The sequence below is a fragment of the Rhagoletis zephyria genome, unplaced genomic scaffold (assembly GCF_001687245.7).
Source record: "Rhagoletis zephyria isolate East Lansing unplaced genomic scaffold, Rhagoletis_zephyria_1.1 Rzeph_scaffold_01080, whole genome shotgun sequence".
NCBI lineage: Eukaryota > Metazoa > Arthropoda > Insecta > Diptera > Tephritidae > Rhagoletis > Rhagoletis zephyria.
Genome location: NW_016158164.1, coordinates 43054 through 67429, shown reverse-complemented (window position 1 = coordinate 67429; position 24376 = coordinate 43054). Strand labels below are relative to the sequence as shown.

Sequence of the window (24376 nt, the reverse complement as noted above, 5' to 3'; positions counted from 1 at the left end):
ACACACACACACACAATTTTTTACGTTTTGCCTTTGTGGCAGCAACAAGTGCGCCGCTTATGCCACACAGCGGCAGCGGACGAGTGTGTTCATATTTATATTTGTGCGCACGCGTAAGCCATTGTCCACGCTGCTCTTCTTTCTTTCCACTTTTCCGCTTTTCTTCCCTGCAACAATTTTTTTTCACATCTTATTGTTGTTGCCTTCGCATGCCCATTTGTTGCGGCAAGAGAAAAATGTTGCTACCAATTTACTTGGAATCGCAGCGCATGTGTGTGGCAAATCTAACAAGTTGTTGCCACAGGCCGCGGCGCACTCACACGCGTGCTCAACGACACAAGTGCGCAGATAATGGCAACACAATGCAGCTACAACAACAGCAATGCCGCATTTATTTTATTTATTAAATAAATTGCACACTTTGCACTCGCATTTGGCTCGTTTGCTCGGCTTATTGCCAGCCAGTCAGCGGTGCGAGCAGCGCCGGCAGCCTTGCCACGCAGCGCATGAAATGCCATTTATCTGCTGTGTCAATGTTGTTGTTGCCATTGTTGCTGCAATTGTGGGTCGTTATAGTCATCAGCTGGCATTGTTGTTGTTGCTTGTTATTGCCATTTTCATTACTAATGCTCGCAGCGATGACTCATTGTGCAGCCGCATATTTGGCACATCGCCGCCGTTGCAGCCACCATCAGCCATCAGCCGTCACCCGCCAGCCGCTCGTCATTGCAATTGCATGCACTCGCTTTTATTGCTCTTTTCGTTGTTGCTATTGTCATTGCAGCTGCTGCTGCAAATAGTTGGCAATGCGATTTTCTCATTTATAGCTCGTTGAAGGCTGCTGCCGAAGGCGTGAGTGGTGGCAGATTTCGATTTGTGAAAATCGACAATTTATTTTCAATATTTTTTTAGTTTGCTTTTTCGTTGTTTTTTTTCGCAATTTTACCTGCATATGTTGCAATGTATTTGGCTGCCGTTGGCGATTGTGGCAAGTTTGTAGGTGTTTAGCTTATTTCATTTTCGGTAAATTATCTATTTATTTTGGGGGTTTTTGTTTTTGCCCACAGACATGCCAAGCCAAATAAATGAGTGTTTTGGCAGTAAAGTGCAAATGAGTTACAAGATAAATGGCCAGCGTGTGGTGTTGCTGGCCTTTTGCGGTAGGCAATTTTTGGATTTGCGTGGTGGGAAATAGAGCTTTTCCAATGAAATACTTATACAGGAAAAAAAAAATCCAAAAGAAAAGGTGGTAATGTTGTAAGTAATGAGGACCGTACAAGCCGCTTTTGGTGTAACTTATTTGTTGGAAATTCTCATGTTCAACGTTGAAAAGCTGCGCTAGGCTTTCAAGGAAATAAGTTAAATGAAATAATATGACATTTTAGTGCATAATATAACACTTTTTGATTAAATTTTTAAATTAGTTCGAAATCTCAAATCGACACTCAGTGGAAGATCGACCTATGTCGGCAGCCAGTTCGAAAGCGCCCTATTTCAGAAAACTTTCCAAGAACGCCCTACTTCAGAATTCGAATCGAAAAACACCATATCTCAGAATTTAGTGGAAAAACGTCTTATCTAAACTGAAAATTCATTGAAAATGTGCTGAGATAGGGCGTTATTCAACCAAATTATGAGATAGGGTGTTTTTCAATCAAATTCTGAAGTGGGGCGTTCTTGAAAAGTTTCCTGAGTGGCTGCCGAGACATCTTTTAAGTCCCGAACCCGCCCATACCGACGTTTTTCAGAATTGTACCGCGGGTCCCTGTAGGTCCCGAAATCCATCACTTAGAAAAATGCACATTTGTTTTAAATTAATTAAAAAAGCAAAATAATAATGAAAAATCTGGCATCCTCCGATTATTGTGTTTTACTTTGCTGTTCGTTTTCGTCTCAATAAAACATAAAAAATCCACATTTCATACATATTTTTTAATGAAGATTTTCTGAATCTGAATAGGTTGCGGTTTTATCGGTCCCGTCCCTTCCCAATACCGCCCATCCGGGCCAATTTGAAATCATTACCGTGGGTCCCGATATCACGCGCCCACATCTAGTCTACATATAACGTATTTTGGATGGTACAGATATAGGCGCCCACAGGGTAAAAGCTTTCTCTGAAAATCCCTGCTTAAAACCATTATAGTTGAAAAGCTTTTCTTGTCCCTTTAAGCATTTTCGGTAAGTTTTATAAACATCCTTTTTATTAATTGAGACTCCAGCAATTTTTTAAAGCTTAGATAATTTATCAGAGAGTTACTTAAACAGTTCTTCCTAACGGATATGTTTTGGTCGCGACTGATTTTAAACATTTAAAAGGTTTTCTTGAAATTTCACTACGTCAACTTAGTAATTTTTGCTAAAATCGATGAAATACCTGATAATATTATTCAAATATTTTATGCTATTGCTAGTCAAGGGAAGTCTTTAACATGTGTGCGTCAATGTGAACTATAAAGGAAGCTTTAATTTGCGATTTTTATAACTTTTGGACTAAGAAAACTTTTACTATGTTCTTATCTTAAACAATTATTTTACAGAAAGTTTAAAAGCTTTGCTCGCGCACCTATGAAGTAACTAACTCTGCTTCATATTAACAAAAAATAAAAGAAAAGCTTTCCGCCGGACTTATTGAGCTTTCAGACAATAAAGTTTGTTTTTATGTGTGCATTTGAAGGTTCCTTTTGAGTTCAAACTGTTTTTTTTTTAAGCTTTAGAAGTTTATACAGAGATTCTCCCGCCTTTTTGCTGAGCTTAAATTTTTTTTAAGTTTTAGAAGTTTGTAAAAGGCTTTAACTTTTTTTTACAGAGCTTTCACCTTCGATATCTTGACTTTAAAGTTTCTCCGAAGTGAATTTCTGATTTTCGATTGTAACTTACGCAACTCAGCTTTAAAGAACTTTTTGAAAGTAAAGTTTAGAACTTAAGTACAAAAATATATACATATATCGCCATTTTAAATTTGCTTAAGACTTACTGCCATTGGACTGAGAGTTCTTTGCGGAAAGCAGTTGAAATTCAAAAGCTTTCTTCTTTTATACATTTCCCATGAACTTTATAACGATCTCAAATGTTATTAGACATGCTTTCGCCTGAAAAGAATTCATTACTGCAATATGATCAAAATTTTCACGCTTAATTGTGTTCAGTAATTTTTGACAAAATGTCTTGGTTTATATGCGAATTAGTTCCGGCATCGAAAGTATTGGCTAAATACTAAACCTTGTAATTGCCTATTAAAATTTTGTTTTCCTAAATAAAGGAAAAGCAAACAAGGGGGCAGTACTCGCAACTAAGAGCGAAAGTACCAAATTGAAAGCTGATCAATCAAAAGCAGTAGCCGTTGGTTGTCCATCACATCGAAAATAAAGGGGCTGTATAAGAGGCGTGGTCGATAGGGTTGCCAATGAAATGAGTATTCAGCAAATGCGATGATTAAATCGTGCGCGCGATTAAATACGCTCAGAAGGCAAACAAAGAAAGACGGCGAGAAGCGGATGAAGACTTGAATATTAAATTAATAAATATTAAAATGTTACAGAGAAAATCGATGTCTTGAGATTAGCATAAATATCTATGAAAGAACGACCAAATAATAAAAACTACAAAATCACTGCTTAACAGCATGTAAACTGACACTCGCTATAGTCAGCGACAAACAAGCGAACAAGCTTACATTTAGGCAAAATAATAATTAGAAAAGCTTAACAGCGGCGCCATTGGGCTACCAGTGATTGGCAATAAAATAAAGTGACAGGCCATCAACTGGTTAAAAAGCCAATGAAGCCAGTTAACAAACCGAAGACATTAGCTACCGCAACAACAAAAGCAACAACAGCAACAAGTATAAAGCAAAAAAATTGAACGATGACTGGACCATAGCGGTCTATAGGTTCAAGGGAATTGCGTTTTGTGTAAAAGAAAACTTGGGAATGAACTGGTTAAGAGATTTGAAATTATCTACGTGCATCGTATTGACGCGGATGGTAAAGATTTTACAAAGTATTGTGCATGAAACCACAAGCGAGGGTGTTTTTGAAGAATCGCGATTTTTCGATTTTATAAAGCCCTTCGTGATTTTTTACCCGTTGTATTTATTCATATTTCACTCAACAATAAAAAGGGCTTAGGAAATAGATTTTGAAATTGGGTAGAAATATGCCATAGGAGCGAAAGAGACACCAATATGAGCCAAACAACTCTATTATGTACATAGGTACAACGTAAACCAGTTGAGAATTACAAGCCCGTGGCGGTTATTGACTACGCTGACATCGACATGGCTCTGAAATAAAGGAATTGGGGAGATAAAAAAGTAAGCGAAAATTTAAGTGCTGTGGACAGTTAAGGCAGGCTATTAGATATGTTAACGCGTTGGCGATGGCGATAGCGATGGCGATAACGAGTACCGCAGACGATGGAACGACGAGTTGTATGGGCTTTCCAACGACATGGACATAGTGCAGCGAATCAAAACACAGCGGCTAAGCTGGCTTGGCCATGTCGTTCGAATGGATTCCGACGCTCCAGCTCTGAAAGTATTTAATTCGGAACCCGCTGGTGGTAGCAGAGGAAGAGCGGGGCCTCCACTGCATTAGAAAGACCAAGTGGAGAAGGATTTGGCTTCACTTGGCATTTCCAGTTGGCGTTAGTTGGCACAGAAGAGAAACCACTGGCGTGCCTTGTTGAACTCAGCCAAAATCACTGAGGGGGTTACAACGTCAAAAAAGAAGAGGAAGATCAGATATGTTAGCAAACATTTTTGCCAAGGCCATCTTTTGTTGTATGACTCAGCTGTATTTGANTCCAGCTCTGAAAGTATTTAATTCGGAACCCGCTGGTGGTAGCAGAGGAAAAGCGGGGCCTCTACTGCATTGGAAAGACCATGTGGAGAAGGATTTGGCTTCACTTGGAATTTCCAGTTGGCGTTAGTTGGCACAGAAGAGAAACGACTGGCGTGCCTTGTTGAACTCAGCCAAAATCACTCAGGGGGTTACAACGTCAAAAAAGAAGAGGAAGATCAGATATGTTAGCAAACATTTTTGCCAAGGCCATCTTTTGTTGTATGACTCAGCGGTATTTGTTGCATCAAAAATAATGAATCTCGGTAATATTTAATATAAATTTAATAATCTGTTGCTTTACTGCGCAACTGCGACCGCTTTTGCTTTAAACGTTATGCGATTTCGGTAGCCTGCTGCAATGGCTTTAGTTTGAAAGCACTTCTGCGAGGAGTCACAGCTTGCCGCAAACGGAAATCGCTCATTGATTACCGGCATCGAATTGCGAGACGAACTGGAACGCAATTAGAAGCGGAGGATGCAGGAGCGTCCGCACGTCGATGAGGCATCAATGAAACGGCCAGCAGTTGAGCAGTTGATGTAGAACGTGCGAGAATGCAAACGATGAAACAGCCGGCTAAAAAGGCTTTGCGGCGAAACATTTGCTGGACCAAATTAAGTACAATGTCAGGGTAGAAGAGCATACGAAGCATCGTACCAAAGGAATGGATAATGAGGCAACGGTATGAGTTAATTAAAGGAAATGCATTAAAAAATAACTGAAAAATTGCTGAATGGTTCGAGCTGCATCATAAGCAATGCATGGATGAATGGATTGATGAATGAATAAATGGTGAAGTGAGTCAGCGATGAAGCAAGGCTGCTGGCGAGAGGAGCTGGTTTTGGCTATTAGACATATAGTATATTTAAGTACTAAGGGAACATGTATGTGAGGAGTTAATGAAATTTGCAAGAAAATTATTTAAAACTATTTTAAATTGGAAAGAAAAGGTACAGTGACGCATTAAGAGCTGCGGTAGGGTTTGCTTAAGGCGCTTATTCGTGCTCGCTTAGAAGTTGTCTTAAGTGTATCATTATTTACATCATCCTATATGCTCAGCAATAATAATTAGGCAAATTCTAGAAAAACAAATCGTAAACCGCCTATTTTTTCTCAAAACTATTGTTCTTAATAGGCGGCTTTTATGTAATTTTCATATTCATCTTAATTTTTTGCTTCATTTATGCTGCTCATCTGCCATTGCCTTGTAGCTTTGAACCTATGCAGGTTAATAAACATATAATTAGTTTGTATACGCAAGCCAAGCAAAAATTAATTCGCGTATTTTCAGCTGAAAATTTTACTTCGCTATTGGCGCTGTTTTAGTTTCTACGAGGCATTAAGTGAGGGACTAGAAAGAATGCGAAAAAAAAATAAAAAAAAGGTGAAGAACGTACTAACTCAACTCTTCACACTGCCAACAACACTTTGAACCCGGCTAATTGAGTTCCTGTTACCATGAAATTATAAACAACTTAGTGTTTTTCTCTTCGCTGCCCTCCGCCCAGTCTGAGCTGTGAGCATCCACCAAAGCAGCAAGCGGAAAAAGAGAGGAAGTGAAATTAGAAGATGAAATGTTAAAAAAACTAACAAAAAGTTCAAAATGTTAGTAATTTAGTATGTAGTTGTCATTTGAGGACACCATAACACAAATATTTTCATAAACAACAACGCGCGGAGCTGGCCAATGCAGTTACAAGTTAATTTCACACAGCTGAAAATGGCTTGGCTTTTATGTAAAACATTTGTAAGCTCTTAAACTTATATTTATGTACATATGATCTAGCGTACGTGTGTAAACTTAATAATCATAATTAGCTCCAGCAACACGCATTTATTTATATAGTTTCCAGAAAAAATAGAACTAAATTAAAAGTAAAATAAAAGCTTGTGGCTTTGTCAGCCAATAAATCATTTTCTGCAATGAAATTCTGTGAAAAAAAAACACATTAGCGCTGATTATAACTGCTGAATTATGCGATGGTCCAGCGCTAGATTTAATGGACAACATTTGAATATTACGATGTGAAGAGAATTAATTCGCAACAATGCTGAAAAGAGCTGAACTGCGCTGAATAAAGCTGAATTACACGAAAATAGACTTAGCGTGATTAAATATTATAACAAAAAGCGGTAAAAATGCGCTGAATAGATTGAATAAAAAGAAATAGCAAGTATTCTTATTAAATAAGAACTTGCAGACCTGGGCATATAATATTTAAGGAGCTGAGTTGTGCTGAATTGAATACAAAAGAATAAACAGTTAAAGTACGCAGTGGAAATATGTTTAATAAAGCTGTATTTAATAAAAATGTAAAAACAATAGCGCTGAATAGCTCAAAAATTTGGCTGAGTAGTTAAGTACTGCGCTGAATACTTCGAAGTTTATGTGTGCAGCGCACAGAAGACCATTTAAGGAAACTAGAATGATAAAATACCGAACTTTTATATAAAAAAAGCTTGACATAAACTTAGTGGAGCTTCAAAAAAGTCAAATACATATAGCCGCATAAACATCAAATGAATGAACATATCGATTAAAAAATAGTAAATAGCGGAATGTCTAGCTGAATAGCGAAATGTCAAGCTGAATAGCGAAATGTCAAGCTGAATAGCAAAATATTGAGCTGAATAGCGAAATGCTGAGCTGAATAGTTGAATATATTAGGCAAGCTTTACTCTTAGAGCTTTTAGAACAGTTGGGTAATCATCTAAACGCGTAAACGCCTCGTAACCACGTAAACCTCGTAAACTTACTTAATTTTGTATGAAAATCCGGTTTATTTAGGAGGTTTACGCGGTTACAAGGCATTTACATGTACAGATGAATACCCATAAAATTTTTTCTTCTTTACAAGTTAATGCCACCAAATTCAATAATTCTTTCTTTTGCAAACCAATTTCTGCGAACGATAGGTGCAAAGAGAGTAGATCCACTCAAAACAGGCCAGGCAGCAGTAGCAGATAACCGGTACAGAGTTTTTAATTAATTACCGTAATTTGTCAAGCTTTGACAAGCAAAAGATAAACATAAGAGAAAAGAAGCAATACAAAGCGGCAAAAGTGGGCTCTGGAGAGGAGAAGTCATTCCACATTCTCGAAGATTCAAATTCATGAATCGCGGATTGCAAAAATAATCGCTTCCCACAGGTCTTGCCTTTGATTTGGGAATTAATTTCATGCATAAACATGCAAAGAATGTGGGCAAAGAAGCAGTAAAATTTACTGTCGCTGCAGCTGTTGCGAGCCATTCAACCGAAAGACGCTACAAATTGTTGGGCCAGCGATGCTGCAAAGGCGATAAGTTGGCCACATAATTGAAATGCTTGCAACTTCGGCAGCTGGGCGCACCATTCCGGAACCTAGGTTGCTTACATAAGAAATGCTGGTAAAAATACGAGGAAATTTTATATTTCTTCGCGTAGCCTAGTTCTGGGCGCCTTGCAATATTTGCCACAATGCCACGCAGTGCAAAATCCACACCCTGCCATTTTACCTGTGTGCTTAATATCGGTAAGCGCAATCGTACTGTGCAACATTTAATTTAAGTTGTTGCACATGCCAATTTCGCTTTAGAGTGGCAAAAAAAATGGCGGAATTTCGTAAAAAGACAGCGCTAAGCTAAATTGCAATGGGGCGGCATCATTGGCCGTATCCTTGTAAGTACAAACAATGCACTTTTTATTGTTATTATTGCATTTATTGCCATCATTATGGGCCAGCAGCGGCAGTCCCTGTTGATGCGGTTAAATGCGCACACAGCGATCGATCGACGCGCTTGAGCAGCACTGTACCTGCATGCATTTTCTTCTTTTTTTTTTTTTGCCGAGGTTGTTGCAACTGCAAAAGTATGCATCGCCTCGTTGCTGTGATGCGCCAGCGCGATAATTTTTCACTGTAGCTACACGACAGCTACTTACATATTGCAGCAACAATGCTGCCCTGCTTCGCGGCATTCAGCTCTACGCCTTTTTGATTTATTTGAGTAAATAAAAAATCACATCGAGCGCCAATAATTGCTCAGCGACTTGCATTCGCCTCGTTTAGATTTATTTTCTTTATATTTTATTCCATTTGACTGCCTTTGCTTGCCTCACTGTGGTTGTTGCTGCTGTTAATTGTTATCTACATTTTTGTAATCAATATTTTCCTTATTTAATGATCACTTGGCGAGCTATTGCTGCCCATTGTCTGTAGCGCTCGCTGTGTGGCGGAGGCGATTTATCAGTGCTGCTTTAGCATCGGCGTGGAGCCACTCAACTGTTGTTGAGACCTATATTGCTGCTGTTGCTATTGGATATGCAATTAGCTGCATTGGAAATCACAGTCCTATTGAATTTACTTTTTTTTGTATTTGCTTTACTCAGTTCTTGATATCGATACCATTTGTTTTTAGGCTTTTATTTTTATCTTATATTTGTTAATTTGTATTATTACCCAGTTGGCGCTGAGGAAATGGACTCTTCCCATTGTTTCAACGATCTTTGTGGCACTCACCTTTGTCTTTTTTCAATCCGAGCTCACGCTTTTGTTGTTGTTGTACAATATGAGTCCTTGCGTTAGCTGCAAAGGCTGAGCAGAAGCATACTGCGTAGAAGATTAACTGAAAAAGAAGAGAAAATAGAGTGAGAATTTAATATTTGAAAGGCTTGGGTAGTACATTTCACATTTTATTGAATTATCTGTTTCAAAAGTTGGCTGAGTTCTACCAGAATTAGACAAAATTATGTATGGGGACTAATGCTAGAGCGCAATCCTCTTTGAACATTTAAAATCTGTATCTCGCACATTTCATTTACCCTCATCGAAAATCCACCTCATCGTCCCATAGAGCAAATTCATAAAGGCATTTAACCCGCAATTCGACCTTTTAACACCAATCCTTCACTTTTTAATACATTTGCCTTAAGCAAACGATTCTTGAATGCGCGTAATATGCCACTTATGAAGTTGTTTAACCCTTTTGGTGACCCTACACTGCACTACACGATTCGGCGCGCCAGTGACAAGGATGTTGCACGAAAAATGCAGCACACAAAACATTATAACAGCAACAATGAGCCAGCGAGCAACAGCAGCAACCACAAAAACCACAACAATACTGGCATAGGTATCAATGCAGTAGTGGCGCGTGCGTACATTGCCCGTTTGCCGCATAATGCATGCAGCACAATGTGGAGCCAAGACACACACGCATTGACACACAATAAAAAAATGTGCATGCATATATGCCCACTGGTTCGTGCATAAATGTGCTGGGAAGCAACCGCGAGTGGGCAACGAAACGTTTAAGGTAGACAATGGCTGCAGCAGAAGCAAACAAAAAAATTCAAAAGTGGGATACAAAAAGTTTTTTAGAAAGACTAATTCAGAATTGGAATACAAAAATTGCTTGAGCAAAACTAATTCAGAAGTGGAATAATAAATACAGTGGTTGCTTGCCGAAGCCTGCATTCCTGTTGTGAGCAAGAATAAAACATTCGTAATTTGAAAGCCCCACCGCTGCTACGGCCGCCTAAAAAGGCAGCTGCTTGCAACTATCAATGCCATTTATTGTAGATGCTCGCTAAGTTTTTACTAGCTATAGTGGCAAAAGCTGCTGATCTTTTCATCATTATCGCTGTCTACTGTTTGAGCAATTAAGCTTAATTTGTTGGTTTTGCGTAGTATGTAGATGTAGTAGTCAGCTCTAGCGTGTATTCATTGTTGCACGCAAATCGCAACGAGTGCACGCGTGTCAACGCCTAGCGGATATGATGCTTTGCTTTGCGATCTGTTCGTCGCTTTTGAATGAAAACTGTCAACTTGACAAAAGCGACGACGTCCACGGACGCAATTATTCGCCGCACGCATTTATTACTCAATCAATTTGCCATGATCGTGAATCACCGCTAAAAAAGTGCCCAAAATTGAAGAAGAGTACGTAAAGATGTGGAAATATTTGCTTGAGTGCTTTAGTTTAGCCGCGATTCATTGAGCTTTGCGCAAATGAAAAGTAATGAGCGTGAAATTTGCACCCGTGCCCAGTAGGAAAGTTGATGTTCTCGTCATTCGTTTCCCAGCGAGATTTCAGAGCAAGCCCTAAGCGTCTGTAGCTTTGGCTTAACAAAAAGGAGCTCAGCGAGCTAGGAAAAATTTTGAATGCTCGGACTTCTCTAGAGGGTCGGATTTACTTTGCGAAAGTTCAACAATTAAATCCACTTATTTAATTAGTGGCGTGAATGATGTATGTACTTCAATATGTATGTACTATATATCTACGCAAATTACTCGCCCAATTTGCTATTCTAATTGTTTGTTTTATGACGATTTCATTATTCAATAAACTATTTCGTTTAGTGTCGTTAATTTGCTATTAGTGCTTACGTACCGCGCTTTTTTTGCGAGTCACAAAGTTGTTATCTGTCAAGGCCAGTTGTGCTGCTTTCTAAATAAAGCAGCTCGCGAAAACCGGTTTAAATCGATTAAGCAAATAATATTTTTTCTTGAAGGGAAAGAAAAGATTTTTGCAAATGATTCAAATGCAAATCGGGCGCAATAAATTAAATTTGCTTTTATTTACACAATATTGCAAATTGAAATGGAAGCAAGTTTCGGTATACATACAGATTATAAAGAAAGATAATGTGAGCGCAGGGAAGATATTTGCGAATTGAAGATAACTGCTTTCCATTTATAAACGAGATTACCTTAAAATATGCAAATAAAGACCTCGACATTGAATCTTTTTCATTGCAGTTTTGGTGGCAAATATTTGTTTACTTGCAATTGTCGCCATTCCTTAAACAACTAAATGTTATTGCGAAACTTTATCGCTGGCCGAGAATTTGTCAGCAAATAAACCTCTAAATTTTAGTAGGGATTTTTATTCATGACAGAGGTGCTTGACCTTACATTTCTAAACTCCTCAGCCTTGAGCCCCCTTCGAATGTGGCTACTAATGCATGGTTACCTTTTTGATAATGTTGAGAAAAAGGTTCAAGCTTTAAGAAGGAAATCTCTAGTCCCCTTATATATACAAGATAATTGTCTAAAATAAAATTTGATAGCGGGCGCAAGAAAAAAATTATAATTTCTTGCGATGCCCGCTTCCGCACCGCATATTCACTGTTTCGGAAAAATAAACAAAGAAATATTGAGCAATTTTTAAATTAGCTGCAGACATGAAATAAAGTTTACAATAATTGAAAATTACGACACATCAAATTCAAAGTGTTAACGGGCAACCAAACGGAAGTGCATTAGCAGCCACTAAATTTGTATGAAAACTGCAACACAAAAATTTACAAAAACAATCACAAAACACACCAAAATAATCGATCCTAGAAAATATTTTTATCACTTGTTGTTCTGTAGACATTTATTGCTTGTATGATTTCTCCACCGAGAAAATTGCCAGCCATCAAATGGGCCGCAAAGCGCTAAAGTCAATAAATTAAGCGACTAAAAATGCACATGAAAAGCGAATTGGAAATTTATTTTTCCTCATTTTCACGCTACAACACAATTAATGCACGAGAGCGCGAGAACGTGGCCACACGCCCCAGCCTGCCTGTCACACATATTATTTTTAATTCTTTCATAAACACCACGGCACCTTCCACTGAGTTATGGCACAAAAAAAATTTTAAAGATAATTTGGAAAAAATGTGTGTTTGGAAGCAAATATTTGACGCTTAACTAAAATAAAAATATGCGTCGATTCGGACCTAAGTTGCTCCGAAAAAAATCTGATTGCATGTACCCCAAGTTTTTGGCAACATATTTAGCTTTTGTAATGGCCTATTTAAATCTTAAAAATTATTAAATAATAAATGATTTTTATTAGTAGACAGGAGGATGGCGTTAAGAAAAGCGCTGACATGTGGTGCGGTTCCACATGTGAGACCAGAAGCGTGGTAGTGACTACATAGACGCCTGTCTAATGCAGTTACGCGCCAGTTGTTGTTGCTGCTGCCTTATTTTGGCATAAATTATTTAAAAATTCATTAAATTTACCGCTTGTTATAAATGTGCGCGCGTGCATCTATGTATGTATGTGTGTGTGTATGTGTCGGTTACGACCAGTAGGCCGTACGACAGCGCGCGTGAATTTCGAAATCAGAAAGATTTTTCGGTGCGCATTTTTGTTTGAATGTTTTTTCTATGTGGGCTTGGGTATCTGTGTGGCTGCTTGTTCGCTTGTCAGTGGATGAAAAATGAGTAAAGAGGAATTGCTTGTGACATTTATTGAGAAAGAAAAGAATTTTTCGAAGAAAATGATGCGGAAAACATGCAAAGGAAATTTCTGAACGGAAGCTTTGGAGCTAAGAGTATGCGCTACACAGAAGTTTTTTTTTAAAGAAAAGAGGTACCTTGAGGTTGGATGTTTTTAAATTTTAATGCATCAATCGTCAACAAATTTTTCATATAGCCCAAAATGCAATAACGCAGTGGCAGTGGCAGCGGAACTTTTTCGAAATCAGCTGTTTTTTTAGAAAGTGTGGTGTCCAATGAAGCGACTCAAAATACAGCAGTGGCAGCTAGCAGCACTGCTCAGTTTAGCCCAAATTCTAAATTCACTGCCACTGCCTTCATCGCAGCAAACTTCGCATGGTGAATTTGACGTAAATGAAACGCAGCCAACTTCTGTTTATATCACTGAAGCCTAAAAGGCAACAACAAAAATGTTAACAAACAAAAGAGAATGTCAAAGAAAGGCGGTCATTGACAACGCCGTATTGTATTTGCTGCGGCAGTGACCGCCAATATTAGCAGTATCAGCTGATTTTAAAACTGTCACTGCCACTGCTATATTGTGTTTTGGGCTTATGTTATTATTTTAATATAAAAACAAAAATTATTTTAACATTTGCTAAGGAAAACAAAAACAAAAGTTATGCGGGTTTGTGATTATTGAAATATTGAAAGTTATATAAAAAAAATACATTTTCAATGAACTGTGCTACAAAACATAAACAGTGTTATTCGAATCAACTAATATTAGTACTCTACGGATAAATTAGATTAAACAATATTTTAAATGCCTACTGTGGCATAAGTTTGAAGGGCGTTGGAAAATAACACCTCCATATCCTCCCTATTATACTCTGGCTGTAATAAAGCTTTTATTCCACTTTCTCTATTCCTTTTTTCAACTTTCGTTTGTACAGAGATTGGAATAACCTGCTTAAAATTGACTCTGATCTACCTACAACTACGAGTATCTAAAAAGCTTTCATCTTATTTATATCTCTTTTTAACTGCCACTTAAGTCACACAAAGGCAGTCAATTTTTAGTATAAATTTTTATGGCTTTTTAATAATTTTTGATTAGAATTTTAAGATGAGCAAAAGGAAACGCGAGAGCAATTTAGTTTCGAAAAATTAGCGACTAAAATAAATAAATATTTAATTATTTAGATCAGAACATAAAAGGCAACGCAGCAAACGATGTGCGTGCCACCAACGTACGTCAATGCATAAATAATAAACACTTAAGAGCCAGTTTATAAGCTGCTGCGTGATTGGCTCATAAAAGAGCTCTTAACTTTGCGTATTCGTAGTGCGCAAAAAGATATTCATTTATAATACACATATATTATAAAATAAAAATAAAATAAAAAAGAGTAGATAGGTATTGCTTACCGCCGCTTAATGCAAAAGTAATAAACGTTGAAGCAAACTAAATTGGCAAAATTAGCAAGTTACCGATTTTTAATGAGCGCTGATCGACACGATCGTTGATACAGCAGGCAGCCTCTGATCGCCGGCTGCTCAATCAATGAGCATTTGATGCAAACGCCACTGAGTAGTTGTAATGATGTAATAACGCGTGAGCTATTCGTAAGCAGTCTGAGCATTAAATTTTGCTGCTTGAATAGCGGCTAATTGATCGCGACACTCGGCAAGCAGGTGGTTGGCGATCGCAGCCAGAGCGGAACAGCAAAGGTTGGGCCACCCGCACCTGAAACTCTATGCAGCCTCAGCGGTTTTAGTGTGGCGTCTATTTATTGTATTTCATTTTGTTTGGTACTGCTATGCGATTGTTGGTTGGCGGCAATTTATCGATAATTGCGCTAACAACAAGTCAATTAACCCATTCGGCGCCTCCTGCTGTGCAACACACACCAGCTGTTAACAACAACAAGCCTTCGTATTTATTGCGATCGCTGCCGGAGGTGTGATTTTCCTGTTGCTGGCGCCGTTCAGTGATTTTATGTGTTTTTTTTTTTGAGTCACATAAACATTTTTATTGGTGCAGAGATTTCTTGTTGTCAAATTAAGTGTGTATGGAAATTAAAAAATCTCTTATCAAATAAAAAAATGTATAATATGAAGTATTAAATTACATTGGCACGTTAAAAAAAAAGTGACATTTAATTTTCTGCAAAATATCTCATATTTTAAATACATTTCTGTAAACATTCCTTGACACTGACCAAGTGTCTTTATAAGTTTTTGGTGGTTTATGAGTTCTTATATTTCGCCTGGTGTTTCTTTTGGCACCAAGGTTCTTAGTCTTCGTTCCGCTAGAAAATTTATTTTTCTATTTTTATTTTTTATTTACAATTGGTTTTGATAATTTTGCTTCACTTTAACATTGGCAACAACATTCCATAAAGTTTTCAGGCATTTCAAGAATGCAAATTAGGACGTTCATAAAAAATAGCTTCGTTAATTCAATTATTGTTGGCGCCGTTTAAACGAGTTATCTACCCAAATTATGCAATTAATAACACAATTTAATTCTCGGCTAAGCGATTTAAATCACGGAGTATCCTTTTTTGTGAATATTAAATATTTTTTTACAAATATATTATATACACATGTACATATTTCTATATTTACAGGCATGCTGACTTGAGGCTACACCATTTCGTATAATTCAAAAGTGGAATAAATTTTAGACAAATTTAACTTAAAACATATGACTGAGGAATAAAGTTAACTTATTTGAGATTACGGCGCGTGATATCCTTACTGGTGTGAGTTAATCTGTCATGTTTTTCCTATTTACCATCTGCCATTATTTCTGTGGTCGAATGAAATAAGCGCTTAAGTCAACTTAAGAAAGAAATAAGTTATACTATATGATAACGTATTCTGCACGTACGACGAACATGTAAAGCGCTTATTTCTTTGACCCATAGATTTTGATATTTGGTCGACGAGGCAACTGGTTGCTCGCACAGATCATTATTCTAAAATCTTCGCGCCCTTAAAATTCTGAAGTCATACTCCTTTTTTTCGAAACTTGTCAACCAGAGCCTATCCAACCCAATAAATTCGTAATATTTGCGCTGGTAATTTAATATTATAGCGAACAAAATTTCTTTTTTTACAGATACTTGTACCTGCTTATTTTTTTACCCCTCCCGCCAAAGAGTCGCAATGCTTTAGGTTTGCTTGACTTCACACTGCTCCAGTGGTGGAGTTGTGCGCAAATTTTTGGCGATACCGTCATCTCTACTGTCGTCGGATGGCACTTTTGTGCCTCCCTTTCCTCTTTGATTCTGTGTTGATATGTATTTGCTAAACCTTATTAATTTTATTACGGCTCGTAAATTAGCAACTCACGCGCCGGCGGCTATTGCGACTGCGCACTGGCCGCACTGTGCGGTAATGAGCTGGCTGTCTGCCATAGCTTGTGCCTTTTCCAGCCTGCTTGTCTTTTGTGGTGTCAGTTTTCGTGCATGCCGGCCTCCCCGTCCCACACCAGTCCCAGTCGAAAAGGCATCTAAACCATTTTTATGCTTTACGGTTTCGTGAATCGCGTTCGTTTTTGGTTTTTTGTTCCATTGTTGACGTCGTGAATTTATTGTGGCAATGCATTGTTGACGTTTACTGTAGCAACGATTTTTTTGCAATATGAATAGTAAGTACTGTTCGGCTTGAAGCGAGCTTCTGTGCACATATATATATATATGTATTTATATGTTTTCTTGTTAATCGTAGCAGAAAATCGTGTTAATATTGCTTGACATTTGCTGCCCACTTTTTCCTTTTCGGAACTATTTTTTTACTTTGCTCTTTTGCGACTTTAATTTGCAAAATACGTACCTTATTACCGGCATCATTGGCTTCACCTTTCCCCTCTTACTGTATACAGTAAAGTATTTGGATATCTTTTCATTAATGCGATGTGACGTCAGCAAATTGAGTTGTTCACCATGTTAGCCTTGTGTGGCTATCCATATGAAATTACCTTACTTACATACGTTCATGTGTAGTCAGCTAACTGTTTTATTTTATCATTATTGAGTATGGCGAAATTGCTGCCTTCTGCGCTTTTGCTAAGGCTTTAAGTTCGAACCCGATAGTTCTAAAAATAATTTTTATATTAATAAAAAAAAACTGTAACAAGCTTTCTTAAATATTAGCTATCGCCGAAGATCTTAAAAATTTCATAAAAAATACTTAAAACTTTAAAGTTTTTGAAATGGAGCCCAAAACGAATTGTCCGCAAACTTCAAGCTTTTCCGCTGCCCGTGCAATAAATTTTGCTTACAACACCCTTTCATATCTCCCGTTTACTTTTTGCAACAAATATGTATATCACCACTAGATTCAGCTGCCAACGCCATCAAATGCTCAGAAATCAACTGCTGACTGCATGACTCACGTTGCAAGTATGCATTTTTGTCCCTTTCAGCACGCGGTTTTTTTTTTGCAATTGTTATTCTTTGTTTTCTCTCTTTCTGATGTTAGCATTTGCATTTTTTCTTATGCTTTCTTGTTTTTCTTCATGTTTTCGCTGAGCTGCGACATTTGTTCGCGTCGTAAGTTGTTCGCCACATATTTGCTTGCGCTCTGTGTTGCCAGCCAAGCCAAACCAAGTGAGCGGCGAGCGGCGCATTCCAAGCCTTAAACGCCCGCTCGCTTCATGCCATAGCCATGAAGTTTGTTTTGTGTCGCCTTTATTGCCTTAACTAAAGCTGCATCATTTTTCTTGCACTCGCTATCCTTTCGCTGCCTCAGCTCCAATGAAGGCTCTGAATCTTTATTTCTTCGCTTTCGCTGTTGTAGCTTCCTTGCATTCTCTTATGTTGCCCGGTTTAATGTTACTTCTTTATTGTCAACAAGTCATGCTGTGCTTGGAATTTTTCACGCTGCATATTTTCACATTCTTCTGTATTTCACAAATTTTTTGTTTGTTTCTTTATATTATTTCTTTTGTTACTTTTAAGTCCGCTGTTGCATCTGCAGCCGGGGCTATTCGTAACATTGTAATAATGTTTTTACTGCTGTTGTCATACGATTTACTTGGATTGAATGCTCTACTTATATTGCTCTGGTTTATTTGTATTCTTTTTACTGGGTATGTGTTGCAAGTTTCGCTTTTATGTACGTTGTTCGCTAAGAAATGTCAACAACGACATAAATGTTGGTTGGTTTATTCATTTTACTTTTAATGGGCGGTCAAGGTGTTGGCACGCATAACTAAATAAAGCCAAGACGCATAGCAGAACACTTACTTGGCAGACTGGTGGTTAGAGACCAAAGAAGACAGCTGAGGCTAAATCTTGAAACAAGTTTCTTGTAGCACCATGGAAATAGGTGCCTTTTCTCTTGGGCCTTTCTCCGCACTACTTGCCGTGCGAGTTAATTTTTCTTTAATCTAGCCAACATCTGATCACTTTCAGAAGCGTAGATTTTTTGAGGGGTAAGGACTGAGAAAGCTGTTAATTTAGTTCTATTAAAAGTTCTATAACAGGTAAGACCGTCAGAACCTTCATTTCGTTTCGTTTTAATTGGGACTGTCAAAATAAAATTATTTGCCTTCTGCTGGCCACCTCCTGACATTTTGTATGATCCTTGAAACCCCTTCTTTCGCAGTAGGATATAATTTAGTCAAATGCTTCATTCATTCATATATTCAGCGTTTGCACCCACTTCGCAACCAATGTATGAAGTAATATCTTAAAGGTAAAGTTCTTTACTTAAGAGAAAATATTCAAATAAACTAATAATTTAATTAAGTAAATTTTGTGGAAGGCGATTAAAATTTTTTACTTAAGTCACAAAATTTAGAATTTATACATATCCCAACTAACCGTTATTTCCTGTATTGAAAGATTATAGCTCGAGGATAAAATGAATAAATAATCACTGCTTCTTTGCGAACTGCTTATGCGAACTTTGATTTTCTGCGCTTTTGTAGAAAGCCTCACATGAATAGGAATCGTATACAATTCATATATGTAAATTGATCACTCATTCAGATTCAAAAAATCAGACAAATATGAATTAACCAATTGACAGTAATTTGCTTCAGGAGACAAAATGGAAATAAAAACAAGTAAAAAAGTCTAAGTTCGGACGGACATTAAATACCCGGCGCAAGTATTCAATATAGTTTTTTCAGCTCTCCGAAAACTACCGCTACATGGTAAGCAGGGAGTGGTTTTACCCCTATTTCAAACATCTTCGATAGAAATTCCATAACAATTTTACTTATTTTCAAGAGATTGCTGTTAGTATCAATTTTGAGTAAATTAGCTTCATTAAATTTAGAAATTTTAAAGTTTCAAGCATTTATAAAATTTACCGTTATAAAAAAAGTGGGCGCAATTTTAGTCCGATTTCAATAATTTTCAACGCTTTGCTTTTATGTGTGGCAAGTACAATAACCGTAACGAGTTTGGTACAAATTGATCGAACGGTTATAGAGATACACATATCGCTAGCTTAGAAAGAAAAGTTGCTAAGTCCCATTTTAAAAATTTTACAGGAGAGGAAAAAATCTTTCTATAGCCATTTTTTTAACTATTTCGCAAGACTTTGAATCAGACATTTTGCGCGTTTAAAGCAAAGCAAAACTCCATAAGAATCAGAAGGATTCGATATTTATTAAAAGATGTCGTATTATTTTGGCCTTATCGGATTTGTGGTGCTTCTTTTGGACTTAGCAAATTTTCCTTTTATTGCTTATTAAGAGGAAAAAGTAAAACAAGTACCTTTATAATTTTCGAAACGATGCGTATTCAATTTCTCTAGCCTCCAATATCAAAATATGAGTTTTCATAAAAAGTGGACTTAGCAACTTTTCACTCTAAGCTAGCGATATGTCGTCATAAGTGGGCGGGGCTACGCCCATTTTCCAAAATTTTACCATAAACGTATTTTTTACTAAAGAATTATTTTTTATTTCAGTTTTGAATAAACTAGCTTCAGTATTTACTGATTTATCGAAGATTTCGTCTTTCTCCAAATTACCGTTATATGGGATGTGGGCGTGGTTATTGTCCGATTTTAAAAATTGTCTGCTGTTTGGTATGCCGTACCAAGGCCAACATCTGTGCCAAGTTTGGGAGAAATTGGTGGGACGGTGAGCAATATATACACATGTGACCATAAGTGGGCGTGGCTACGCCCATTTTCCAAAAATTTATAATGGGGCGTATTCTTGTTTTCGTACGAATCGAAAATCATGAAATTTTCCTATCATTTTTCATACAAAATTTTCAAAATTTCGTTTCGAACGAAAACCAGAATACGCCTCAATATTATTATTTCTCGTCTAAATATCATTGGAAATATAATTTTTGAGTGCATAAGCTTCAGTAGCGCAGTTTTCGTATTTCTGAAAACTACCGTTATATGGGAGGTAGGCGTGGTTATTGTCTGATTTTGCCCATTTTCAATATCGTCCGTCCTACGCTGAAAAGAAGCCTACATACCAAGTTTTGTTAAGATAACTAAATTTTTATTCTAGTTATCTTTTCGATTCGTTTTGCCTGTTACAAACAACCGTTATGTGAACAAAGTTATAATACCCTTGTGCACAAGTGCGCTCGGGTATAAAAATATGTTTACTTGTTAGACATTTCCAAGCTTAAGTTGTAAGCTTATATTTTAGTGAAGTAATTTACATAGGTGTGTAAGCATTTTTTTGTGCGCTCCCCACTACACGCGCACACGTATGTACATAATTGAAGAAGCGCTGCAAGAAATGAATGAACGTCGGGAAGGTTGACGCAAGCTGGAGCGGCGAGTCAAACCAAGCGCTGATCACTGACGAAATTATGAATGAAACTCGACACTTGTGGAGCAACAGCGTGCGACGTAAGCAAGCTACAGCGCGTTTATAATTTTTCTTTTTTTTTTTTTTTTTTTGTGTTTGTAGAACGATAAACTCTCCAATTTATGCGTCAAGCTTTTAAAATTGTTGGATCTTTGTGAAAGGTTTTGAAATTCCACAGGCAAAAAAAGTGGTAATAGCCAGAGTTTAGGGCGAGTTAATGGCTTGTAAAGAATTCTTTGTGCGCTCACAATCAGGTTAATCAATGTAACTCAACATCTTTCTTTGCTATTTCTAACGGAGTGGACACTATTCGATTATGCTGTTTAATTTGTGTAAATTGCTAAGCAATAATTTGTGGCTTAACTACCCACGCGTGCGCTCGGCGCGCTCTTCCGACGGCTACACTTCAACACCTCTTTGGAAATCGTCAACGATTTACGAGACAAGGCACAGTAAATGGTTACTTAGAATCAGCGACTTATGTCTGCATAGTAAAATATTAACTGTGCTACTAGCAACAGGTTTGCCGCGAAGCGGGAGCAACAGCTGCTGCTACTTAAATAGTTTCTTTATTGCCGCTTTGCTTTGGCTGTTCATTGACATTTGTTCTAAACTAAGTAAGCTAACTGAGCGCGGTTGAATGCTCTCGACTGCCAGTTTAAAACGATTTCCCATTAACATAAACTAATGCTATTCAAATGACAGTTAAGTATTGAATAACAACGCGACGTCGAACAAAGTTGTGTTGGCTGATAGAGTTGGGCGCGCGCAGGTAGCCAGGTAGCTAGTTGGTCAGTTAGTTCGCTTTTTTAGTTAGTGTCAATGCAGTCAGCCGAAAACCAACTCACCTGCGCCTGTTTGCGCTCCACTGTCCACAATCGCGTGGCACTGAATCGAACGAAGTTTGCACTGAAACTTTGGCTTTTCGAAAAATTTCAATTATGTTGCAGGCATTTATTGGCTAATAGTTTTAACACCAGCGTCTGAGTGGGCGCGCTTTTTTACTTTGGATTTTTCGGACTGAAAGCAATAAATCATATTTTAAGCAAAACGCTATTTTACCGTGTGAAATAATTTCGGAATTGGAAACTTATCTTCCGTGGAAAATGATGAAAATTGTTAGCTGCTTTTAAATTTTTGCTTTTATTAAAAGTATTTCTTTTCAATTTATTGCAAGGCATTTTTGTGTAGGTAGTTAAGCACCAGCAAATTGTTTCGTCTCAACAGTCGGTTGAGAACTTCATTAGATTTTTTGTTGGACTGCCTACGCTTTAGGCGCAGATGGTCGGTTGCTTTACAGATGTTACTTGCTACCATGTACAACTATTTAAGCTATTCGTGATATGTTATGGTATATTGTTATTGTTATTAATTGTTGAAGCTGCCGTTCCCACACGCCTACGCTTTAGTAAGGCCTTGGAAGAGATAAATGGCTTGGGAAATTGCTAAGTTTGTATACGATTCCAGATGAACCCGAAGCTCTTCGCTACCTGGCTTTATATAAATTTTTGCTTTCTCTCTCCGGATCATTGCTTGCATGAGTGAACTCCGTTTTTTGTTGCCTAAGCGACATTCTCGATTAAAGACTTCTTTGCTATCTATCTGGCTGTTATCATCACGCACCGGCTTCTGAGAAAAGGCGCAAAAGTAGAAAGGAAGAGACTTCCATCCTTTAAAGCTCGATCGCAATATCTTTTTGTCTTGCTTTTTGAGTGATCTGCGGCAATTAAAAACGGGTTCTGAGTAATTTTTAAGAGCATTTAGAGCTGGATGAATATCTCAGAATATGTTAATGGTATTGTGTCCGTATATAGTCAACAGATTCTCGTATAGCCGCTAGTTTGGTTTGAACGACAATGTCATGGTCTGAAAGCGAAACGACTTTTGTACACGCAACTACCGATTTTTCGTTTTTGTAGCGCTGGGCTCTTTTACTCCCAATTGATAGATCTAAGGAATTTTTTTTATACCTAAACCTAACCGTCCAGATGCTACATGTTTGACATTACGAGACAATATCAAGACTCATAACACAAATCAGACAAGCTTGGTGAAGCACCTTTTTGTAATCTACAAAAGATTAGATTACAACCAAAGACAGAGGTAAATTTTGCTGACCTAAAACGATTGCATTGATTTTAGTGCCTCGAAATGCTGTTTGTTGTAGTAAGATTTATGTATTTATAAATTCTCAGCTTTGTCACCGGAAGTATCGTTGATGCCCACGAGCAGCGTAAATATTTTTATATATAAATAGCCAATATATTCCACAAATATTATTTCATAAAGCAATAAATTGATTAGCTAACTTAGGCCCACGTTTCGCATACCTTTTATGCACACTACTTGCAACTGACACCAAAAAAAAAATATTCTTCGTAACCACACATTTGCATTCACGAAATGTAAATTTTTCAAAATCACAAATTTGCTTAAAATTTGTTTGAACCATTAGACGCAATAAAACGCGACAAATTAAGTTGTAAACAAAAGCATTGATTAAAGTCACTCACACTAAAGATTTACGATTATACCTCGTAGCGACGGATGCGACTAATAAATAAATTACAGGGAAAAAAGCATTAACAATTTTGGGCATAAAATGTGGTTATGGCACAACAACAACTATGGTGGGTTGTTGGCAGCTCAAGTTTGAAAGCTGAAATCATAAAAGTCAGCCATAAAATGTGTAAAGCAAAGACATTAAAATGATAAAGCGCTCATAAAATTGACAATGACGGTTGTAAATAAAATTAAAAATATAGAAATAATCGAAAAATAACTTTTCTTCTAACAAATAAATATATGATCTTTATAGAATGTATGTATAAAAAATATGTTATAAAAGTGGGCGCACTTAAATTCATATGCAGCATTTTTGTTTCTAAAGAATTCGCTTAGCGAAATACGAGAGCAATTCCCAACCGGCTTAGCGCATTTGCGATTCTCTTGGTTTGCTTGCGTATACCGCTCTCTTAAAATGATCTATTTGTGTGTAGCCGTCCGCCCTATATGTGAAGGCTTTTAATGTAGCCTAGCACTTCCAAGGCGTTTTGTTCCAAATTTCAAATGGATTAAGTGTAGCACCGCCCAAGTTATCTAGTCTGTGCTTGGAAAGAGTATCACATTCATTGAAGGACAGATACATCCTTTGAGTTGTCACTGCCCTGGACTATCCAACCAATGCCTGTTGGACATTTTGTCTACCCAGTTTATTATGATCCCCTTTATGTTATGGGCTTTGGTTAGCCCACGAAAGGGTTAACGTCCATAAAATACTGCGATAGCGCCTTGTTTCGCTAGGCAGTCACCCTATCCATTATGTGCACGAATCCCCGCTGGTACCGATTTTTTGAAGTCCGATCCTAATACCGTTTTCAAATGTAGGTCCATCTGTGTAGTTTTGGTGTATGGTTTCCCTGCTTTCCTAAAAATTGCCGTATAATAAGTAATCTACTTTGAGCCGAGATGCTTTTGTTTGAAAGTTATTTTAACCAACTCTGGACTTTCTTGAACAATTTCATTTCC

The 24376-nt window shown here is 37.5% G+C and overlaps 1 protein-coding gene across 1 annotated transcript in view; it reads right to left on the bottom strand.

The window, feature by feature from the left end:
* The window catches only part of boi (brother of ihog), a 59982-nt gene that overhangs the window by 22809 nt on the left and 12797 nt on the right, over window positions 1-24376 (bottom strand). The window contains 1 exon segment of the mRNA XM_017615848.1: window positions 9340-9445. The gene's annotated coding sequence lies outside the window, so the exon portion shown is untranslated.